The sequence below is a fragment of the Bos javanicus genome, chromosome 12 (assembly GCF_032452875.1).
Source record: "Bos javanicus breed banteng chromosome 12, ARS-OSU_banteng_1.0, whole genome shotgun sequence".
Lineage (NCBI taxonomy): Eukaryota > Metazoa > Chordata > Mammalia > Artiodactyla > Bovidae > Bos > Bos javanicus.
The window spans coordinates 71636952-71661266 of NC_083879.1; the positions used below are offsets into that span (position 1 = coordinate 71636952).

General features: G+C 42.7%; 1 pseudogene; it reads left to right on the forward strand.

Annotated features, from left to right (window-relative positions):
- Positions 1-14363: 14363 nt before the first annotated feature.
- LOC133258041 (small ribosomal subunit protein uS12-like) lies at positions 14364-15148 on the forward strand (annotated as a pseudogene).
- Positions 15149-24315: the final 9167 nt, after the last annotated feature.

Here is a 24315-nt window from a genome sequence, read left to right on the forward strand (position 1 = left end):
AGTACCTTAACTCTATAGTCAGAATGGTGCTTGAAGGTTTACAAAGCACTTTCTCTGAGATGGGGTGTATAATGCACTGTACATGGTTTGAGGAAGTTTCTCAATGGGTAACATTCAGGTCACGTGACACTTTCCTAAAAAAGGTGAGATGGTAACTGAGGTCTGGTTTAAGAGACATAGCCATTGTCATATAGCTGCCTGTAATTCTTTCTGGAACAAGGTGGGAGTGGGTTGATGAGAAGATAGAAGGAGGAAAGAAAGGTTTGGTGTCTTACCCCTTGACATTTGTGGTTCATGGTGGGATGAGGCTTCCAGCTGCATGTGAGAGGGTAACAGGCAGGAAGGCCAGGGGTCTCCAAATAGAGGAAATAGCCTGCAAGTGTCAGACATTTTTATCTCTCTTAAGCAACAGGAGGAAACAAACTAGCAATATTTTTTCCTTCTCTATACAAATTTAAAGGGAGGTTTCTCTTAAAATATTGTGTTGCCATAATGACACCCGGCTTCGCCTGAAGTTAGCTATTCTCGAGTCTAGAGATAACCAATGCCTTTTTCTTATGGAAATGTTTGTCTTAAGCTATGCTAATGTACTATGCCTTTACCCCAAACTCTGTCTCCAAGTCCGTTCCACCTCTTGGCCCAGAACCTACTTGACAAACCAGTATGGATATTGTTCCCCTAATCTATGTAAATGAAACTATTTGTATGGTGGTCTGCCCTTCTTCAAGATTCAAGTTAATCATTTTATGGCCCAGGATAAACCATTTGGTGCCAAGATTATCCCAAAATGCATCTTATGGGTGAGGGGCCTGGTGCCATTCTGAATTTTAAGACATTCCTTTCTTTCATTAACAGACTGCTAGTGACTATATAACATCCAGCTAAAGACTAGCAGGGGGTACTCTTTCTGCCCCCTTCTGATGCCTATGTCAGAAGCTTTCTCTATCTCCTTTATACTTTAATAAAACTTTATTACACAAAAGCTCTGAGCGATCAAGCCTCGTCTCTGGCCCCGGATTGAATTCTTCTCCTCCGGGGGCCAAGAATCCTGGTGTATTCGCATGATTCAACAACAACCTTTCACATGCTATGAGGCTTACCCATCAAACATTTATTTCTGGGTATTAAATTAACTGTGTATTTTCCCTTCTTCATGCTTTTTTGCATTTCCCAGATTTTCACTTGTGAGTAGAATAATTACTAGTGTAGTATTTAAAATACATCTTAAAGAAAACATGTCCCAGTATCTTAAGTACTTCTATATGAAAGATTTATTTAAAATGTGGTCTAAGTTCCCTCTGTTACTGTCTCTTCTCAGTCCTCCTTAGAAATAGAGGAAATGCAGAGCAAGACCTTCTACTGCTCATAGGTTAGGAAATTGCCTGGGTCACAGAGCAGGCTGAAGAGCTGGTGGAGTTGGAGTTCATACGCAGGTTTAGAAATAAGGAAGTCTGTGTTCTGAACTTTTTTTATAAGTACTATATTTTGTGCAAATCTTGAGAAGTTGAACAAAGAACTCTGTGATTTTTATGCCTGAAATTCACAGAGTGCTTTCATCTACTAGAATATCTCCCAGTCAGACCTTTTCCTCCTAAGACCTAGAGATTCCTAGAGACCCAGAGATGCCTAGAGACCCAGGAATCTCCAAAAACCCTTTTGCTCTTTTGACCTCAGGTATTTCATATCAAAAAGACATGTACCCACCTATGTGCCACAGTCTTCATTTAAAGCCTATGCTATCATTATATTTTATCTAGACATTGAGTAATGAGAAATAGATCACAGAATTTTAGATCAGTCCAGATCATATAAGGTAATAGGATTCAACACCTTCATTTTACAGGTGAGGAAACTAAGGCCCTTAGAAGGAACGTGGCCCTATGTATGAAACTGATGTTTAGCTAATTTGCAGCAGACTCAGAATTAGAAATCGGTTCTTTCAGTGAATGTCTTAAATCAAGTGTAACATACACATGGAAGCAGACTTAAGTCATGCAATTAGAAATCTTGTGATTCCTGGCCTAATAACCCTGCACCTACTCTAACAATACTAATGATAAGTTACATTTGTGTAGTTCTTTATAATTCATTTTATATTGTTCTCACATGTGTGATTTCACTTAATCTCATGATGGTCCATTTTTATCCCATGTCATGGATGAGGAAAGTGGGTCCAGGCTCACCTAAGGTCACAGAGCTGGTCCAGGGAGCACAGAGGGGCAATTGCTGGGGGAGGCTGAGTGCTGCCCTAGGTACTGTGTTCTGCGTTGAGTCTGAGAACACTGCTCCTTTCACATGGTTGCCACGGTGGGGCCATTACCCAAGTTCAGAGTGGCAGAACCTCAGTCTTGGATTCTCGTCCTGCCTCTGGGTCAGGTCACCTCTAAGGAAAGAAATACATTTCTTGATTCTCATCCCAGTTGAATATCTTCTTGGCATTATTTATGCATGCTCTGCATCTTCTTAGGTGAGCTGTCAGATTATCAGTTTTTTGAATGTGCAAGCATCAGATACCAATGCATTGTTGAGAGCTGTAACACTGGGAACATTAGCCTAAGTCAACAAGGTTTTCACTCTAATAGAGCAGAATTCATTCATCTTAAAAGGAAATCCAACATCTGGGGAAAGGTGCTTCCAAGTCACATTTTTTTTTAATTTTATTTTATTTTTAAACTTTACATAATTGTATTAGTTTTGCAAAATATCAAAATTAATCCATCACAGGTATACATGTGCTCCCCATCCTGAACCCTCCTCCCTCCTCCCTCCCCATACCATCCCTCTGGGTCGTCCCAGTGCACTAGCCCCAAGCATCCAGTATCGTGCATTGAACTTGGACTGGCATCTCGTTTCATACATGATATTTTACATGTTTCAGTGCCATTCTCCCAAATCTTCCCACCCTCTCCCTCTCCCACAGAGTCCAAATACACAGTTCAGGTGAGCTGATCACTGTTTGATTAACCCATTTAGATGGTCCATGAAATAGCAGAGAAAGTACCTTTTAGATACATAAAGCTGAAGGGTACATTAGTTTGCTAGGACTGCCAAGCAAAGTACCACAGAGTAGGTGACTCAACAGAAACTTATTTCCTCACATCCCTGGAGGCTGCAAGTCTCAGGTCAAGGTGTCGGCAGGGTTGGTTTCCTCTGAGGACGCTCTCCTTGGCTTGGAGATGCTGTCTTCTCTCTTTGTCCTCACATGGTCTTCCCTCTCTGTGTGTCTGTGTCCTGATCTATTCTTATAAGAACCCCAGTCTATTAGATTAGGACCCACCTGTATGACTTCATGTTAACTTTATTGCCTCTTTAAAGACCCTGTTTCCAAATAGTCATATTCTGAGGTACTGGGGGATTTAGGACTTCAACATGTAAAACTGGACAGGACAGTTCAGCCTGTAATAGAGGATAAATGCCTTCCATTCATTCTGTTCTGTGATGAAGCAGACCTGGTTGAGGCTTTCTGAAGTTTCTTTGCTCCCAGTGTGTAACAGAGCTGTCATGTTGTCTGTTCATGAAATCACCTAATACAACCAGAAGTTATAAAATCCTAATATGCTAGCTCTAGGAGCCTGGACCAGTTTGAATAGGTGGAGGAGGCACTTAGCATCCACGTGGTCTTGTGTCCCCAAGGTCCCTGAGCCTCAGGTCCTCACCTGGGTGTAGAGCAGGGATTACAGCCCTGCTGGCTTCACAGTTCCTTTATGAGGATCAGATGAGAGAGCAGATGCTTTCAGAATATAGTGTTTTATGGTGTAAAAGTAGGATCATTTTTAAAAAGACTGTAGACAGAAGCCTTGTCTCCCAATAATAAAACAAATACACTCATAGTTCTTCTAGATAGCTTTCAGTTCAGTTCAGTAACTCAGTCATGTCCAGTTTTTTGTGACCCCAATGACTGCAACACGCCAGGCCTTCCTGTCCATTACCAACTCCGAGAATCCACCCAAACCCATGTCTGTTGAGTCAGTGATGCCATCCAACCATCTCATCCTTTGTCGTCCCCTTCTCCTCCTACCCTCAATCTTTCCCAGCATCTAGGTCTTTTCAAATGAGTCAGCTCTTCGCATCAGGTGGCCAAAGTATTGGAGTTTCAGCTTCAGCATCAGTCCTTCCAATGACCACCCAGGACTGATCTCCTTTAGGATGGACTGGTTGGATCGCCTTGCAGTCCAAGGAACCCTCAAGACTCTTTTCCAACACCACAGTTCAAAAGCATCAATTCTTTGGCTCTCAGCTTTCTTTATAGTCCAACTCTCACATACATACATGACCACAGGAAAAACCATAGCCTTGACTAGATGGACCTTTGTTGACAAAGTAATGTCCCTTTTTTTAAAGGGACACGCTATCTAGGTTGGTCATAACTTTTCTTCCAAGGAGTAAGTATCTTTTAATTTCATGGCTGCAGTCACCATCTGCAGTGATTTTGGAGCCCGAAAAATAAAGTCAGCCACTGTTTCCAATGTTTTTCCATCTATTTGCCATGAAGTGATGGGACCAGATGCCATGATCTTAGTTTTATGAATGTTGAGCTTTAAGCCAACTTTTTCACTCTCCACTTTCACTTTCATCAAGAGGCTCTTTAGTTGTTCTTCACTTTCTGCCATAAGGGTGGTGTCATCTGCATATCTGAAGTTATTGATATTTCTCCCGGCAATCTTGATTCCAGCTTGTGCTTCCTCCAGCCCAGCGTTTCTCATGATGTACTCTGCATATAAGTTAAATAAGCAGGGTGACAATATACAGCCTTGAGGTACTTCTTTTCGTATTTGGAACCAGTCTGTTGTTCCATGTCCAGTTCTAACTGTTGCTTCCTGACCTGCATATAGGTTTCTCAAGAGGCAGGTCAGGTGCTCTGGTATTCCTATTTCTTTCAGAATTTTCCACAGTTTATTGTGATCCACACAGTGAAAGGCTTTGGCATAGGCAATAAAGCAGAAATGGATGTTTTTCTGGAACTCTCTTGCTTTTTCCGTGATCCAGCGGATGTTGGCAATCTGATCTCTGGTTCCTCTGCCTTTCCTAAAACCATCTTGATCATCTGGAAGTTCATGGGTCATGTATTGCTGAAGCGTGGCTTGGAGAGTTTTGAACATTACTAGCGTGTGAGATGAGTGCAATTGTGCAGTAGTTTGAGCATTCTTTGGCATTGCCTTTCTTTGGGATTGGAATGAAAACTGACCTTTTCCAGTCCTGTGGCCACTGCTGAGTTTTCCCAATTTGCTGGTATATTGAGTGCAGCACTTTCACAGCATCATCTTTCAGGATTTGAAACAGCTCAACTGGAATTCCATCACCTCCACTAGCTTTGTTCATAGTGATGCTTTCTAAGGCCCACTTGACTACACATTTCAGGATGTCTGGCTCTAGGTGAGTGATCACACCATAGTGATTATCTGGGTCATGAAGATCTTTTATGTACAGTTCTTCTGTGTATTCTTGCCACCTCTTCTTAATATCTTCTGCTTCTGTTAGGTCCATACCATTTCTGTCCTTTATCGAGTCCATCTCTGCATGAAATATTCCCTCGGTATCTCTGATTTTCTTGAAGAGATCTCTAGTCTTTCCTAGCTTTAGATAGCTTTAGAGACTCTAAATCAGGGATCCCCAACCACTGAAGTTCCTTTCAGTATTCAGTTCAGGTATTTCAGACCATGAAGCAAAGTCCTTTTCAGTTAAAAGTTGCTAAAAATAATATTTTTCTTTATAAAAATTATATTGAGAAGGGTTATGAAGGAAGGAACCAGGTAATTCTAGAAAGAATATCAAGCAGTAGAAAATGAAATTTATTTTCTTTTTTCCTTTTGCTTTTCACCAAAAAAGTACATAAGGATATAATCACAAAATATGGCTAGCTTAATAAAATGGAGGAGGGTGATGGTATGCAATTAACCCCCTCTCCCAACCCCCACCAGAAGTTTTATTTTTAAATGCTTCCATTACAATGGTAATAGCTTCAGATTTCAGCCAGTGAGGCTCAAGCATTTTTGGAGGGCTTATTTTTCTCCTTAAATGACATTTAAATATATAGCATTTTGTATGCAGAGCTGTTTGAGGGTAGCAGTTTATGTTAGCAACAAGAGAGTAAGAAAGTGCACTTACTATGAAGGTGGGCATCCTAGTGCTTTTCTGTCTCATGTGTGAAGTTCATTCTCTCTTATGATAACTTTGTTTACAGCACCCACAATGCACTTGTAGTCAGGTTCTATAAAAGAGACCTGTAATCATATGTCTAAGCAACTCAGTTTGTGACATGAGTTAGCCTCTGATAGACGATACATTTTTTGTTTTAAAGACTCAAATGAAATTTTTCACATTCTTCTTTGAGGATAAAGAGTTACATTTGAAATCGTATTTTGCCCAAACACATTCAGAGATAAGGCTTCACAAAGCCTGACATTATTTTGTTATGTGCATCTGTTAAGGAACTGAGATACAATACAGCTACTGAAAATTGATGATTGTGGACCTTGACAGCACTTCATTTCTTCTGTGTTCTGATTATACACTGAGAAAACCTGTATCTCTTCCAGTTCAGCTAGAATTTGGTAGAATTCAAGAACTCCAAGGCCTGGCAGAGATCTGTCCTATTATTGGGTATCATCCTTCATTTTAGAGAAGTCACTTGGTTGATTCCTGGCTAAAGGTTTTGATTCCCTTTCATTCTTGGGAAGTATCCACAGATCACATTTCTATAGGCCCTATAATTGCTTTGCTAAACAAATTAAACACCAGGATATTTCATACATATATGCCAGTGTTTCAGTTCTTGTTAGTCAGAGTTTTTAAAATATAAAGACTACAACCTGATATTAACATCTGAATCTGTTGTGCTCCTTTTATGTGTGAAAATGAGAAGCCCTGTTGAGGTGCAAGATTTCTTATCCTGTTTGTTACCCTGTTTTTAATTTATTCCAGGGAGTAAAATGATTTTGCTTACCAATTTATTGTAGTGATAAAGCATATCTGTGAATCAGAATGATCAGAAATCTAGATCTACAGGTTGTTTGGCATTTAACCCAGCCCCACTGAAGGTTTTAGTGGAGCTATTTCCTCCGTAGAATAAATACAGCCCTGGTTTTTTAAAACTGTGCCTCCAATAGTGATATGGTTGCTTCACATGAAGAAGGAAACCTAGAAATGTGTTGCCTCAGGAGGAGGACTTTGAAACTTTTAAACATGTTGATTTTGTCTTTTTCTCCCTCAGGTGTACTTCAAAAGGAGATAGCCAGATGTTACTCACAGTAACCTTGTGGTTATGAATATTTCCAGCGGACAGCCCTCAGCCTTAACAATTTTTGAGTCAACACTGATTCTCCCATGAGTTCATGTCTACTCCAAAGGCTTTTTTCCAGTAGCTTTTCGACTGCATAAACTATATTCTATGTTTCTTATACTGGCAACAAATATTTACACATTACAAGATGTTAGTTCTCCAACTTCACTCAAGATTTCAAACTCTTGGAAAAGGATTTATTATATTTATTTATATGTTATAATGTTTTATTATGCAAATGAAAGGCACAGGCCACCTATAAAAGCTGTGTCCCAGATTTTGTGTCCTGAGAGACTCCAGAGCCGAAATCATTTTCTAAGATTTGAGACAAAGTTGTCACAGATGTTTTTTTACTGTTCCCCGAATTACATATTACTTTCCAATTATATCAGGGATTCTGTTTATTTGAAGACTGTGTGAAGTTACTGTTTTGTGTCCACTTCCTTTAACATGACTAGGATCCATTTTCCCACCAAAAGACCTCTGATTAAAATACTATAGAGAAAACTGATAGGATAAACATACAATATACTATAGTTTAACAACAACAAAAAAGAAAGGATATATGGTTAAATACAGAAGGACAATATCATATGTTCTGAAAGAGAAGAAAGAGAAAATACGCTTTCTTAAAATAGGAGCCCTTCTAGGGGATTTGCTAATGAAGGACAGACATGTGCTAGACTGTCTTCTAGATAGAGGATTTTATTTTTTTTACGTTAAAAATTGTGGTAAAGTATATATAACATAAAATTTGCCATATAACCATTTTTAATCACACAATCCAGTGGCATTAATCACATTCACAGTGTTGTGCAACCATCATTGTCTGGGTCGGTTCAGTTCAGTTCAGTCTCTCAGTCGTGTCCGACTCTTTGCGACCCCATGAACCACAGCAAGCCAGGCCTCCTTATGCATCACCAGCTCCCAGAGTCTACCCAAACCCATGTCCATCGAGTCAATGATGCCATCCAACCATCTCATCCTCTGTCATCCCCTTTTCCTCCTGCCCTCAATCTTTCCCAGCCTCAGGGTCTTTTCAAATGAGTCAGCTCTTCACATCAGGTGGCCAAAGTATTGGGGTTTTAGCTTCAGCATCAGTCCTTCCAATGAATACCCAGGACTGATCTCCTTTAGGATGGACTGGTTGGATCTCCTTGCAGTTCAAGGGACTCTCAAGAGTCTTCTCCAACACCACAGTTTGAAAGCATCAATTCTTCGGCGCTCAGCTTTCTTTATAGTTTATCTCTCACATCCATACATGACCAATGGAAAAACCATAGCCTCAACTAGATGGACCTTTGTTGGCAAAGTAATATCTCTGCTTTTAATATGCTGTTTAGTAACTTTTGGTAATTATTTGCTTCCTATTCAGTGTGTTATTTCTGCAGTCATTGTGATAAGTTTCATTTTTCTAGGAGTAGCTCTGTTTCCCCTGAGTTTCTGAGCTTGATTGGCATAAATTTATTCACAACATCTTATATGTTTAGTCTTTGCAGCATCTCCAACTGTGTTCTTTTGGCTTTTTAATTTTCTTTGAGCCTTCTTTTTTTATGAATAATCTTGCATAAATTTTTCCTGTTTTCAAAGAATCAACTTTTTGTTTGATTGCTGCTCTTTCTATTTTCCCTAGTTCATTGTATCATTCTTTCTTTCCTTCAACTTTTCCTTTACTTTGAGTTTTTTTTTTATAAATTCTTAAATTGGAAATAGGTTAATAATGTCATTATTTTTGTAATATAAGTATATAAAGCCAGCTCCCCCCACCACCAAGATCCACTTTAGCTGCAACCTGCAAGTTTTGATACTCACCACTAATCAATAGGGTATTATATATTTTCTAATTCCTAATTTAATTCACTAACTATATGTTTTACCCATGAGTTATTCATTAGTATAATGGTTTTCAAATGCTAATTGGTTTTTTCTATTAGATGGACCCATGCAGAACTGCTAACATTCAGCCTTTTATAAGCCATACAGTGGCAGTTTCATGTGGTTCAACCTAATAGTTTACTTTTGTTATTAATAACATAATGTCATTTTTGTCAGACAACATTAGATTGTGGATTTTAAATCAAAGGTAACCACATTCACACAAGAAGTCCTTGTTACCCCTGTTTTGTATTTTAGTTGGGGGGTTTAAAATGTTATAAGTATGTGTGTAATCAGTAATTTTCAAATAAAAGCCCTCCCCGAGTACTGGAATGTTTTCTGACATGTGTTGCTGGCTGGTTCTCTGGGATGCAGACTGGGATGCAGTTTAGTGCTGGCATGAGTATCAGGGGATGCCCTTGGGATCAACACTTGTGGCATCAGGAGGGAATAAACAGGATAGGGCAGAGGGAAAGATCAAGATGCATCACTGGCCAGATGACCTTAACTGACCCCATGGAGAGCTGGAGTGAAGATGGCCCTTCAGGGTTATCCTGACATGTCCAGTGGCCAGATATTTATACCTCCACCCGGATGGGACATTGCAGAGAAGCTGCCCCCAGAAGACCTAGTGGCTGAGGACTGCCCACCTACAGCACTTCCAGCAACTGGAGAACGAGTCCTTGAAGGGAGGTCTGGGCAGCCCATCTCCATGTTATGCAACAGCATGTATCACAGTTCCAGACAAGAGTGATTAGGCTGTGCTGTGGGGGAAACTCTTGGTGACCGACATGTAAGTCAAAACGATGATTTAGTGATTCTTCTCAGTGCCCTTTGGTCTAAAAAAAGTAGAGAAGAAGGTCCATGTAGAGGAGACAGCCTCATCTCTAGGCTCAGCCCAGTTGTCACCCCTGCTAGGAAGTCACCTTAAGATTAATCCTTGTCCTAGGTAACTTGGATTTCTGCAATACCCTGACCACCTCTCATTTGTTAAACTGAACCATCTTTGGTTAGTGTCTTGCTGTCACCATCTTGAGATACTTCATTTTTAAACAAGGGTCCCTATTCTTTCCGTTTTGCACTGAGTCCTATAAATTATGTAACCTGCCCTAACTATGAGTATTCATAAGCATTCTGTTTTCTTATAAAACTAAGTGAGAAAAAGACTTTAAACTGTGCCCTATTCACTTTTAATTCCATCTCCCAGCACAGTATGTGTCACATAGCAGGTGCTCCATAAATGTTTGCTGAATGCATGAATGAATGAATGGTATTGAGAACAAACCTTCCTTCTCAGCTTCATAATTTTGAAGTTTAAAGAGGTAGCTTGGGATAACAGAAAGCCCTGGTTTTGGAGTCAGTCAGTCACAGATCTGCATGCCAGTTCTTTCTCTACTACTCACTGGCAGTGTGAGCACCTGAAGAATGTACTGTCCAGAGTGGGACACTTGAGAGTGAAAGGAAAGCAATAACCAGCCAAGGTGCCAGGAAAATAAACTGGCACCATCCTTGACAAAATGGACTCTGGTCACCCCATAGCCATGTAGCCATAGTTTGGATAAGTGTCTCAACCTCTGAATCTCAGCTTCATCTGGAAAATGAATATAGTTTCTGTACTTCCGTTCTTTGATTGGGACGATGGATGGACCAAGAGCATCCAAAGGCACAAGGTGGAATCAATGACCTTGGTGATTCCTAATTACCAGGAGAGGAGAGCAAGATGGATGTGGATGAAGGTAGGTTTGTAGATTGTAGAAGATGTATTTGAGGAGGTCCTCATTTAATGGCCTAAACCAAACTGTTTGTCCTTCACAGATAAAAATGGAATATGCACACGAGGAGCACATGCTCTGGAATCAGGCTTTCAGGGACAATTACTGGTTCCTCTGGGCACTGACTGGGATTGGTTACGATTCTGCTAGCTGCTAATTGTGGGCTCTTAAGATTAGGAAGCCCACTGTGTCTCAGTTTCTTTGATAGTGGAAGTGAGGTTAGTACAATTCTCAGAGGGTTGTTGCAAATGTAACTGTGACAGTGATACAACAGTATGGCCTGTGGGCTAGTGCCAGTCTATGGCCTGTTTGTAACTATATTAGAAATAAGTACAGGGAATTCAAGAAAACTAGACACGTGCAGCCACCTGTTATTGCTGTGATGTCTAAACTCAGGAGGGGTGGGATCCTGAACAGCCCAGAGACCAGTGTGACTGTTGCACTTGCAGAAGGAAGGTGCACATGACTGAGCTGAGCACTAGCCGTGCTCAGTGGATCATTGATTAGGTTGCAATGGTCTGAAAATGTAAAATTACATAAAACTGATTCTTAACCCCAGACAGGTGAGAAACACTGCTTTTGAACTATGCTGGATTTGTGATTAGCGCCCCATCAGTACTACCCTCTACAGCACTACCCTCTTTATTAATTGTTCCCATCATATTTATGTTTAAAATTAGACCACACAGGCTTCCAAAAGGCCCTATTATACATTATAAATATTTTTAATAGCATTAAAAAGTTAGAAATAAATTCCTGTTCAAGTTTGGAGGGTTTTTTCTTTTTTTTTTTTAATCTAAAAACAATACTATGCTTATATTTATACTGATGCTATTCTTGAATCAGCAGTATGGTCCTAATGTTGAAGAAGGTCCCTGGAAACACAATAGACCACTTTAAAGCCTTCAGAGTTTTTTAAACACAAGGTTTTATGTGTAAGCTGTTAATTTTCCTTTAAAAACAGAAAGAATGTGGATTAACTGAGCTTTTGTTTTTTAAACCTAATGTAGTAAGGAAAAAAATAATTTTCCCCCAAAACTAAAACAGCAATGTGTACTGAAAAGCTGGGAGAAATACATGTTTTTTTAAATTTAGAACTAAAAAATAACATTACTAGAAGGAATGACATGCCTGAGTTCAACGAGACCTCCATCTATACTCCAGGCCCAGATGACTTCCCTTAGGAGTCAAAATTGGGACTGTGTGATTTTTTAAGAAGAACAAAGATTAAGACTTAGATATACTGAACATGTTTTACACAAAGTTTACTTTGGATGGTTCTGAATAAATTCACTCTTCACTTAGCAAACATGCTCACAATTATCCATTCTAATTGGTGGAAGCTTTGGGTATTCCAAAGCAGTGTTTAATTCAAAAGTTAATCATATTTAATTATGGAGGATATTATGTAAAAAATATTTTTAAAATTAAATTTTGCAGAATACCTAGACAAAAAATGAGTCTCTGAGATGGAACTTATATTACATTAGAAATATTATAAGTAGGTAATGATAAACAGAGGACTGAAGGTTTTTAAACCCTATCTTTTACAACTATAAAATATTTATAAATCCATGAGTTTATACTGATTCTGATAAAACATAAAATAGACAGGAGGAAGGGTAAGCTCTTTTTTGCAATAGAATACCAACTCACAAATGTAGACAGGCTGACAGAAAAGTATCATATGGCAGCCGTCATAAATAATTCAGACAAAATTCATCATTGGCTGAATATACCATGAATGTTCAGGGGTTAGGGGAGGCATGGCATTTTCATAGACTCAAAATATCTTCCTTGATTAATTCTTTAGGGAAGAGTTACATTTTTAAAGTGGAAAACTCTGGCAAACACCAGGCTAAGCAGAGTAAACATTACTAATAATGAACTTACTGACACCCTTGGAATTTTTTTCTTGCTTCTTTAAAAATTTATTTTATTTAAGCATAGCTGATTTACAATGTTGTGTTAATTTCTGCTATTCAGCAGTGATTCAGTTATACATATACATACATTGTTTTTCATATAAGTTATATAAACAGGGTGACAATGTACAGCCTTTTCTTTCTTCTTTCCCAATTTTGACCCAGGCAGTGGTTCCATGTCTGGTTCTAACTCTTGCTTCTTAACCTGCATGTAGGTTTCTCAGGAGACAGGTAAGGTGGTCTGGTACTCACATCTTTAAGAACTGTCCACAGTTTGTTCTGATCCACAGTCAAAGGCATTAGTGTGGTCAATAAAGCAGAAGTAGATGTTTTTCTGAGCAGAGACCATATGGCCCGCAAAGCCTGGAAATGTTTTGACTTCCTGTTAACAGGAAAACTCTGCCCACCCTGCCCTAGGGCTCTGCTATTCTAAGCATGGACCAACAGCCCTGGCTTGGCCTGGAAGGCTGTTAGGAACATGGAATCTTGTCTGTACCCTAGACCTATTGACTTAGAATCTCCGGATCCCAGGTGAGTCCTGCTCACATTAGTTTGAGAAGCGCTGGTTTAGAGGCCCTGCTCGGGTCATCCTGTGGTTGCACCCTCCCCAGGGGCAGACAGCCAGAGAGGACCAGGGGGTGTGGCCACCTGGAGCCCTGCCCCCTCCAGACCGTGCTCTGAGCACCTGGGCCCTAGAACCCTTGCTCCAAGTGCCAGTGCAGGCCTCCCCCCTGGGGGCCATGTCCCAACCAGACAACTGGTCAAGATACAGTTGTTTGTGGGACAGGAAGAGGGCGGCCTGAACTTGGACTTGGAGGCTGGGGGTGCTCTTGCTTGAGCAGCAGATTCCTCAGGGCACAAACAGGGTCAGAGCCAGAGGTGGGAAGAGCAGGGGGAGGGCTGAGGGCTGGGTTGGCCCCTGTCTCTGCTGTCCTGCCTTCTGGCTTGGAGCTGTGTCCAGAATCCCATTCTGCCAGTTATTAATAGTTAGGAAGGTATACTTGACAATTTTGTTTGACTGATTTATAACTTTTAAATATTTAAGCATGTAGTATGGGCTTCATTTATACTCTTGACCAGGGACCACAGATGTGAGTGACAGGTCTGTTAAATGCTTCTCAAAGTGTGTTCAGAGGACCCCCTCCATCAAAAACCACTGGGTTATTGGTTAAAATTCGAATTCCCAGGGCCCACTTGTGTAACAACCTGAATCAGATCTTTGGGGCTGAAGCCCAGGAACCTGCATTCTGACCCCTTCCCTATTGATTCTGATCCACAGCGGAGCTACAGGAGCACTTGTAATGGAGGGGGGAGGGGCATGGAGAGGAGCTGCCCCAAGGGGCAGGAAGCATCAGAAGAGGGAGGTTCCAGGTCAGAGGAATGTGCTGACCAGGAGCTCACACCTTCTTGCTTCTCTCATGATTCTCCTCGCAACCTGGCCTGACCTCACCCCTGGGAGCTGGATGCAAGGAAAACCTTTTAGAATGGGACAAAAGTGTCTTTCTGCCGACCATGAGGTTCTTGGGGGCTGCCCTTCAGAAGGAAGGACCCGACTCAGGGGCAGTAGGAGCAAAGGGGCTGCGGGCACCTAGAGGGATCACACGGACCCACCCAGGGAGTCAGGCTGAAGCTGCTGAGCAGGTCTTTGGGCAGGGAGACCTCCTGGTCCCACGGGACACGGGAGGAGCTGGGATAGACTGTGTGGTCACACCTGCCTGGGCTCAGAGGCTGCATCTGTCAGTTATGAGTCTATGACATTGATCAAGGTCCTTAAGCTCTGTAAGATGGGGCTTCTAATATTCTTCAAGCTTATGTTAAAATTAAATGTGATAGTCTTATGTTCAGGCCTGTGATACTGGCAGGATAGGCAAGTGCCATGGTCTTTGTACTGCCAAGAATCTCTGTAGCCACCAATGAGCCCAAAATCGGCATGATAAATAGTACAAGAAAGTCCACTTGGGCACAGCCCTGAAGGCCAACCCTTTTGGAAGTGCTTCTCATGCCAAGAGAATCGTGCTCGAAAAAGTATGGATTGAAGCCAAACAACCAAATTCTGCCATCATGAAATGTGTCAGGGTTCAGCTCACCAAGAATAACAAAAAAATCACAGCCTTTGTACCCAGTAATGGTTGCTTGAACTTTATTGAGGAAAGTTCAATATTGATGATATTCTGGTTGCTGAATTTGGTTGTAAAGGTCATTCCTGGAATTTGCTTTAGGTTGTCAAAGTAGCTAGTGTCTCTCTTTTGGCCTTATACAAATGCAAGAAGAAAGACCAAGATCATGAATTTGGATGATGATAGCATGATAGTAATACATTTTCATATACCCCCAAAAAATTAAATGTGATAATTAAATAAAAATACATCCTGCCACACAATACTATAAGGGGCAGCTGCTGTTTACTGCAGAGAAGGAGATGGCACCCCACTCCAGTACTCTTGCCTGGAAAATCCCATGGATGGAGGAGCCTGGTGGGCTACAGTCCATGGGGTTGCGAAGAGTAGGACACGACCGAGTGACTTCACTTTCCCTTTTCACTTTCATGCATTGGAGAAGGAAATGGCAACCCACTCCATTGTTCTTGCCTGGAGAATCCCAGGGACAGCGGAGCCTGGTGCGTTGCCGTCTATGGGGTTGCACAGAGTCGGACACGACTGACGCGACTAAGCAGCAGTAGCAGCAGCTGTTTACTGGGACATTCATTACCTTACACCTCTGCCCTTCTTGATGCTGGATATCATAAGCACTTGTCACTGACTGTGCTCAGTCACGTCCAACTCAGCAACCCTATGACTACAGCCTGCCAGCCACCTCTGTTCATGGGATTCTTCAGGCAAGAATACTAGAGGGTTGCCATTTCCTCCTCCAGGGCGTCCTCCCCATCCAGACATGGAACTTGCATCTCCTGTGTCTCCTGCATTGGCAGATTCTTTACCACTGAGACTCTTTACCTGGGAAGCGCTTGTCACTGGCTATCAGCCAGCGGTCTTATCACGACCAATTTCCTCAAACCCCCCAGGGGGCGCTAGTGGTAAGGAATCTGCCTGCAAATGCAGGAGAACCAACAGAGGCAAGTTTCATTCCTGGGTCAGGAAGATCGCCAGGAGGAGGATATGGCAACCCACTCCAGTATTCCTGACAGAAATCCCATCCTCTGTCCATGGGGTCCCAAGGAATCATCATGACTAAGCACACGCACACACCTCAGACCCCAGGCACAGGAATGTTCCAGTCACAGACATGTGCCAGACCTGTGCTTGGCCAGTGGCCTGGAGCTCCGAGTTTCTCTGCCTAGGAGTGACTCCTAAAGTTACTGCAGAGCTGCTCATCCTGTACATTTCCAAGGATTTCCCTCCCAGAAAGCCACATCTTGGGACTCAGATGTGTGAAGCTCAGGTTTGTGAACTAAGACTGTGGTGGTTTAGTTGCTGAGTCTTGTCCAACACTTGTGAACCCATCGACTGTAGCCTGCCAGGCTCCTTTGTCCATATGGGATTCTCCAGGAAATAATATTGGAGTAAGTTGCCATTTCCTTCTCCAGGGGATCTTCCTGAATCTGGGATGGAACCTGGGTCTCCTGCTTTGCAGGCAGATACTTTACTGGCTGACCTATGAGGAAAGCTCCAGAAGTGAAAGTAAAGTCACTTGGTCGTGTCCCGACTCTTTGCAATGCTATGGACTCTAGCCCGCAAGGCTTCTCTGTCCATGGGATTTTCCAGGCAAGAATATTGGAGTGGGTTGCCATTTCCTTCTCCAGGGGTTCTTCCCAACTGAGGGATCAAACCCAGGTCTCCCGCATTGGGGGTAGACTCTACCATCTGAGCCATCAGGGAATCTTTTAAAAGAAGTAACTATAGAAGTGTGACCCTTGGAGAGGCACTCATACACACTATAGACTGTTCTGTAGCCAGCTTTTAATAACATGAGTGAACTGATACTGTCAGTGTCTGCCCATAAATCCTGTGTGGGTGTGTGTGCTTAGTCATGTTCGACTCTTTGCGACCCCATGGATTATAGCCAGGTAGGCTCCTCTGTCCATGGAATACTGCAGTATTGGGTTGCCATTTCCTTCTCCAGGGGATCTTCCCGAACGAAGGACTGAACCTTGCAGCTTCTGTATTGTCAGGGAGATTCTTTACCACTGAGCCACCAGGGATACCCAACTAGGCTGGGCTGGTTATGAAACCTCCAGGGACAACCATGCTATACTGAAAATCACCACCAGGGGGCAGAAGAATCATGTATCTAGGTGAGCAGGGTGGAAAGGCCATGGAATGAGGGGCCAGGAAGACCTCACAGCAGGCAAGAGGTGTCACAGGCCCCCAACTCACCCACCTCATCTACACCCTAGACACAGAAATGCACCTTTCTGCTCCTACAGAATCACCTAATTTGTTTACTTTGTTCCTCGTCCAGATAGAGTCCTTATAACTTAAACATGGAAAAGGCCAGTGGTTTGTAAAATCACCAAGGGAGCTCTGTAAACCCAGTGCTGAAGCCTCATATCAGTAAAATCAGAATCTTGGGAGAGGGAAGGCAGGAATCAGCACTTTAAAAAACCCACAAGAGAGCAGCCAAACAAAAACCTCTGTTGGAAATATAAGATCTCATTTCTTCCCAAATGGCAGCTGCTTCCATTGCTAGAAAATGTTAGTTGCTCAGTTTTGTGTGACTCTTTGCAACTCTATGGACTATAACCCACCAGAATTCCATGGAATTCTCCACATAAGAATACTGGAGTGGGTTGCCTATTCCCTTCTCTAGGGGACCTTCCCAACCCAGGGGTCAAACCCTGGTCTCCTCCACTGCAGACAGATTCTTCACTGTCTAAGCCACCAGGAAAGTGGAAGACAGTTTGATTTCTTCCTGTTTTGTTACTGACTCTCCCCAATCAGACCCCAAAGGCCAGGGGGTTTCATCTGACAGCTGTGCGTGTGTGTGTGTGAGTCACTCAGTAATGTCTGACTCTTTGCAACCCCATGACCTGCAGCCCACCAGGCTCCTCTGTCAATCGGATTTCCCAGGCAAGAATACTGGAATGGGTTGTTATTTTAAGCTCCAGGGGATCTGCCTGACCCAGGGATCAGGCAGATTCTCTACTGCTGATCCACCTGGGAAGCCCCTCTGTCAGGTATGGCTTGTGCCCATAGAATGTGCTCCAGAGGACATGCTTTCCCCTTAAAACACCCCTGGGACTGCTGTATGTGATTCCTGTCAGCTGGGGGATGGGCAATTCTCACAGGACAGGCTCAGCTGTGCTGCCCGTGGCTCCAGATCATAGTGTCAGGCTCAGCATCTCTGCATTTGGCCCTCAGAGCTGAGGTGTTGGTGCAGCCATTTTGCATAAAGGAGTCTTGTCTGAAGGGCCGGGTTGAGGTTTCTGCACGAGGCGCCCTGTGAACAAGTGAAACTCGACTCAGCAACAAAGGGAGAAAAAAAAGGTAACACTTTATTTCATTAAGTATTAGTCAATCGGTCATGCCCAACTCTTTGTGACCCCATGGACTGCAGCCTACCAGGCTCCTCTATCCATGAGATTTTCCAGGCAAGGATACTGGAGTGGGTTGCCATTTCCTTCTCCAGGGGATCTTTCCAACCCAGGGATGGAACCCAGGTCTCCTGCACTACAGCAGATTCTTTACTGACTGAGCTACAAGGGAAGCCCTTGTAGCTCTTATTTCATTATCCAGATTCTATTTTACTCCCAGGGAATGGTTGATGGGCTTTGTCAGTGACTGTTCTGTCACAGCCCAGCCTCCCTGAATATTAAGGGCCCCACCTTACCTTTAATGACTGTTTCCTTTGTTACCTGTGGAGATAATCTTGATGAAGAGAAAGAGACGGATTTCTCCTCTATGCCTGAAGATCCAAAAGGGAAGGTATTGATATAATAAGTTTTGTTTGTTTTTTTAATCCATAAGGTAACTCCCTCTTGGCGGGGGCTTGATGTTGCTTCTGAAATAAGTGGGAGTCCGTGGTGCCCTTCATCTGAGGAAGACAACCTGGTATTAGTTAAATAGGAAAGGGAAGGACCTAGGCATCAGGGTACACAGAGAACCAGGTCCTGATTCCCAGATAAGAGGCTAAGATGGCCTCATCACTGTGGAAACAGTGTTTCTGTGCTTGTGAGACAGGAAGGAATGGCGTACAGATATTGAGAAAAACAGGATCCCACAAAAACTGGCTTGAACCAGCTAAAATCAATATAGTGTTGAGCATGGTCTGGTCTCTGATCTCTAACTCATTACACCTTCATTATAACACTAAAATTCATTCCCCTCTTACCATGACTGGTGCTGTGATAGTTCCAAGGCTGACCATAGAAGGCCAAAAAGTGATACCAAAGAGCAGGGTCTGGCTGCTCACCACTCAAAAGCCAATAAAGAGGCCAGGTTGGTGGAAAGGAACATTTACTTTATTTTGGATGCCAGTATGTACTCTTGCCTGGAAAATCCCATGGGCGGAGGAGCCTGGTAAACTGCAGTCCATGGGGTTGCTATGAGTCGGACACAACTGAGTGACTTCACTTTGACTTTTCACTTTCATGCATTGGAGAAGGAAATGGCAACCCACTCCAGTGTTCTCGCCTGGAGAATCCCAGGGACGAGGGACAGGTGGGCTGCCGTCTATGGGGTCGCATAGAGTCGGACAAGATTGAAGCAACTTAGCAGCAGCAGCAGCAGCATGTGGTGAGGGGGGAGGGTGGGCACCTCTGCAAAGGATGACTCCTCCTCCCTTGACAATGAATGGACAAGAACTTTTATAGACAGAGGGAGAGGGTTACGTGTAGAAACAGCAGAGTCAGCGCTGACAGTCATCTTGAAATTGGTCATTGGTGGTCTGACCAGTGTCGTCTTGATTGTTTTAAGTACAGTTACTCTTCAGTTCCAGGGCTGGTTTGTTCCCATTACTCGAGGTCAGTTCTCAGAACTGTGGCAGCTTATGTCATGGCTACAGTCCAGTTATTATGTAGTTCTTTACCTGGAGGGGTTTTCAGTACCTATAAGACAGCTCACAGGATATGGCTCAGAATATTATCTATAGCCCTTGAGAAGAAATTAAGAGGTCCTTGACTATGCTTAATGACTACATTATTATTATTTGGTCTCCTTTAACTGTTTTTCTTGGTATCTACATGTTCTCACTTCTGGGATTAAACATATTTTTTGGCTAAAGATTTTCCACAGACAAAAGGTAGGCAGAGGACATGGGGGGCAAGGACCATAGGGTCCTGCTCCATTTCAAAAGTGTGCAGCAGTTCAGTTCTTGAAAATCCCTGTTCCTTCCCTGGAATAGCAAGAATATCTGCCCCACTTATTATCATATGAAATTACCCAGCCCATGACAATTAACAACCCCATACCCTGGGCCCTCTCACCTTCTGAGAGGGTCCACATTCTGACTATGGAGTGTGTGTCCCTGAATAAGTCCATTTTCACTCTACTTCAGCTTCCTCTTCAACTCTCTCCTGCAGGAAGCCAAAGACCTTCACTTGGAAGCTGGTCCCTGGTACTCCCACGTCTCCCAGGATGAGATATTTCCTTCTCCTGCACCACTTGTAACATGGAGGATGAAGAATAGGGACTATAAATCGAAATTGATTATAAAGCAGATGATCTAGTTTGAGGAAGAGTTCTTATTTATCCTCCTGGTGTTGTTTCTTAAACTTTAGCAAAGTCTGGTTTCCACTTTTCTGGGCAAATGTTTTTTAAAATGTATTCTGTTTTTAAAATCAACTCTGTTGTGGGATTTTTAAGGAAGGATGTAACTGGGTTCTCATCTGCTCCTTAGCTGGATGGCACACACTTCATCTCCCTCTATGGCATTCTTTCATCCTGGCTCACAGACTCTGTAAGCCTGCTGCCTCTCCCTTTCTGAATTTTCCAGACCCCAAGTGGGTTTTTACTTGAAACACAAGATGATGGTATGGGGATCACTTCTGCAAAGCAGCCAACTCACCTGGCTTCTAGCTGGAGGTAAGGCACCAGTCATACTTGGTGTGGGGGTTCTATCATATCTGATATCCCCCTACTTTGTCCTTGCCTGGGAGGTTGAGGATGGTGACCATTGGGGACAGGGATCTCTCGCACTCTCCCTCTTGTCCCCAGACCTTTGCTCTCCTCTGACTTGGGTTTCAATCTCTCTTCTCTGGAGGAAAATTCAGTTGGTTAAGTTTTCTTGAAAACTGTGCTCTTTATGCCAGCACCAGTGGCCTTTAAGCTATAACCTCAAGAATTGCATTTTCATTCCTTTATCACAAACATTTATACCACAGCAAGGACAATTTACTTGCTCCTTGGAAGGAAAGTTATGACCAACCTAGACAGCATATTAAACAGCAGAGACAGGGCAGCTGGAGAACCCTGTCGGGATTTGCCTAACTGTGCCTTTGTCAACGTGGGCGAGGTAGGCAGAGTGACCTCAGGCAGGCAAGGACTCAAAAGCAGAGACATTACTTTGTCAACAAAGGTCCGTCTAGTCAAGGTATGGTTTTTCCAGTGGTCAAGTATGGATGTGAGAGTTGGACTGTAAAGAAAGCTGAGCACAGAAGAATTGATGCTTTTGAACTGTGGTGTTGGAGAAGACTCTTGAGAGTCCCTTACTGCAAGGAGATCCAACCAGTCCATTCTGAAGGAGATCGGTCCTGGGTGTTCACCAGTCCTGGGACTGATGTTGAAGCTGAAACTCCAATATTTTTGCCACATGATGCAAAGAGCTGAGTCATTTGAAAAGACCCTGATGCTGGGAAAGATTGAAAGTGGGAGGAGAAGGGGACAACAGAGGATGAGATAGTTGGATGGCATCACCGACTCAATGGACATAAGTTTGGGTAAACTCCGGGAATTGGTGATAGACAGGGAAGCCTGGTGTGCTGCAATTCCTGGAGTTGCAAAGAGTCAGACATGACTGAGAGACTGAACTGAAGGACAATTAATTTAATATTCTGATAAAGTATCTTACTATAATAACCTCCACTTATTAAACATCCCTTCTGCATCAGAAATTACAACAAGCACTTTCAGATAAACAATAACTCCACGAGATAATTATTACGTTTTGTTTTTTACTTTTGCTTTGTTGTGGCGCTTGGGACCTATGTTGTGTCATGCAAGATCTTTTGTTGTGGTGCATGGACTCTCTCATATGGAGCAGTGGGCAGGCTCAATAGCTGTGGTGCTCAGGTTTAGTTGCTCTGCTGGCACGTGGGCTCTGAGTTCCCTGACCAGGGATTGAAACTAACTTCCCTGCATTTCAAGGCAGATTCTCAGCCACTGGACTACCAGGGAAGTCCCAGATATTACTTTTAAATACCCATTTTACAGATGAGAAACTGAGTTCAGAGAACATTGTCACTCAACTAGAGTTGGAAGAGTCGCCCCTGTTATGAGGCAACTGACACAGCTTCTGGGAACCTAAGAGTTTCCAGTTTTTGGAGGGATCAGGTAGAAAGAAAAGACAAATGTTTTAATTCTACTTACAAAGATGTAATTTTCCAAATTGTTTTAAGTCATAATTAGCTTGAGGGAAAGGATTTTCTTATGTTGGGAAAACACTAACTTAAACCAGTAATATTTTAGAAAAAAAACAATACAATTTATAAGCATATTTTCCAGTTCACTCAGCAACTAGTCCTTTTTGTTAATGGTTTTATGAAGGCATCAGGTTTTCCATTAGGACTCTATAATTTCTTACAAAGTTTAGCTCTTCATTTGAAACTTATCAGAAATCTGTACTTGTCAAAAGTCCTTCCTATGGATCTTCTTGAAAATGAAGCACTTTTACAAACACATCTTAGTACAGCAACAACTGTCTGTGAATGATGAAAGACTTTTGCATACATGTGCATGCTGCACAGGTTAATAAACTGTTTTTCTCTTGTTCATCTGTCTTATATCAATTGAATTTCCCAGGTCTCAGCCAGAGGACCTAGAAGGGTAAAACAAAAAGGAATTCTCTCCTCCGTTACATGGTAAAATATACATAACACATGTGAGCTATCTTAACCATTTTAAAATGTACTATTGTGGGCATTGATTAGATTCACATTGCTGTGCAATCATCACCACAGTCCATCTCCAGAGCTTTTTCATCTTCCAACTGAAACTCTGTGTCCATTAAACACTCCCCACCATCCCCCTTGCCCAGCAAACATCATTCTACTTTGTGTTTCTATGATTTTCACTAGTCTGCTGCTACTGCTGCTAAGTCGCTTCAGTCGTGTCCGACTCTGTACAACCCCATAGACAGCAGCCCACCAGGCTCCACCACCCATGGGATTTTCCAGGCAAGAACACTGGTGTGGGGTGCCATTGCCTTCTCCATTCACTAGTCTAGGCACCTCATATAACTGGAATCACAGTATTTGTCTTTTGGTGACTCAGTACTTCTGGACACAATGTGTGTACTAACCAATACTAACCAATTCTCCAACTCACCAGACACAACTGTGTCCTGCAATTTAAGTCAGTTCTGACACTATCTGCCTGGAGTTAATGTTAGACCTCATCATGGGTTAAGGACTCAGTCTCACAAGACTGTCCCTTCTCAACTTCAGAGCCAGTCATGAATCCAGGTGGTTACCTGTTCTTCTTATGGACTGATCAAAAATCAGGGCTGACATAACCCCCTCCTTGGGTTTGGTAATTTTCTAGAGTGGCTTACAACTCAGGAAAACAGTTTACTCAACTAGATCACTGCTGCTGCTGCTGCTGCTGCTACTGCTGCTAAGTCACTTCAGTCATGTCCGACTCTGTGCAACCCCATAGACGGCAGCCCACCAGGCTTCCCTGTCCCTGGGATTCTCCAGGCAAGAACACTGGAGTGGGTTGCCATTTCCTTCTCCAATGCATGAAAGTGAAAAGTGAAAGTGAAGTCACTCAGTCGTGTCCGACTCTGGCGACCCCATGGACTGCAGCCTACCAGGTTCCTCCATCCATGGGATTTTCCAAGCAAGAGTACTGGAGTGGGGTGCCATTGCCTTCTCTGACTAGATCACTAGTTTATCATAAAAGGATTCAAGTCAGGAACAGCCAGATGGAAGAGATGCAGAGAGCAAGGTAGGGGGAGGGGCAGGGTCTTCCAGGCCTCTCCAGGTAAGTCACGGTTCCAGCACCTACACATGTTCACCAGCTGGGAAGCTCTGTGAACCCCATCCTATTGGTTTTTTATTGAGGCTTCATAGAAGCATACTTAGGCAAGGTTGATTAAAGCACTGGCCATTGGTGGTTGAACTGTTTCCAGTCCCTCTTCTCCCTGGATTTGGAGGGCGGGGCTGAAAGTGCCAACCCTTTAATCAGGTGGTTGGTTTTTCTGACTAACAGATGTATTCACTAAAACTCAGGTGTAGTTGAAAGGGGCTTGTTACAATTATCAAAAGATACTTTTTCACTCTTAGAGCACCTAAGGGTTTTAGGAGTTCTGTAACAGCAACAGCATGAAGACTAAATAAGTATTCTAAGTC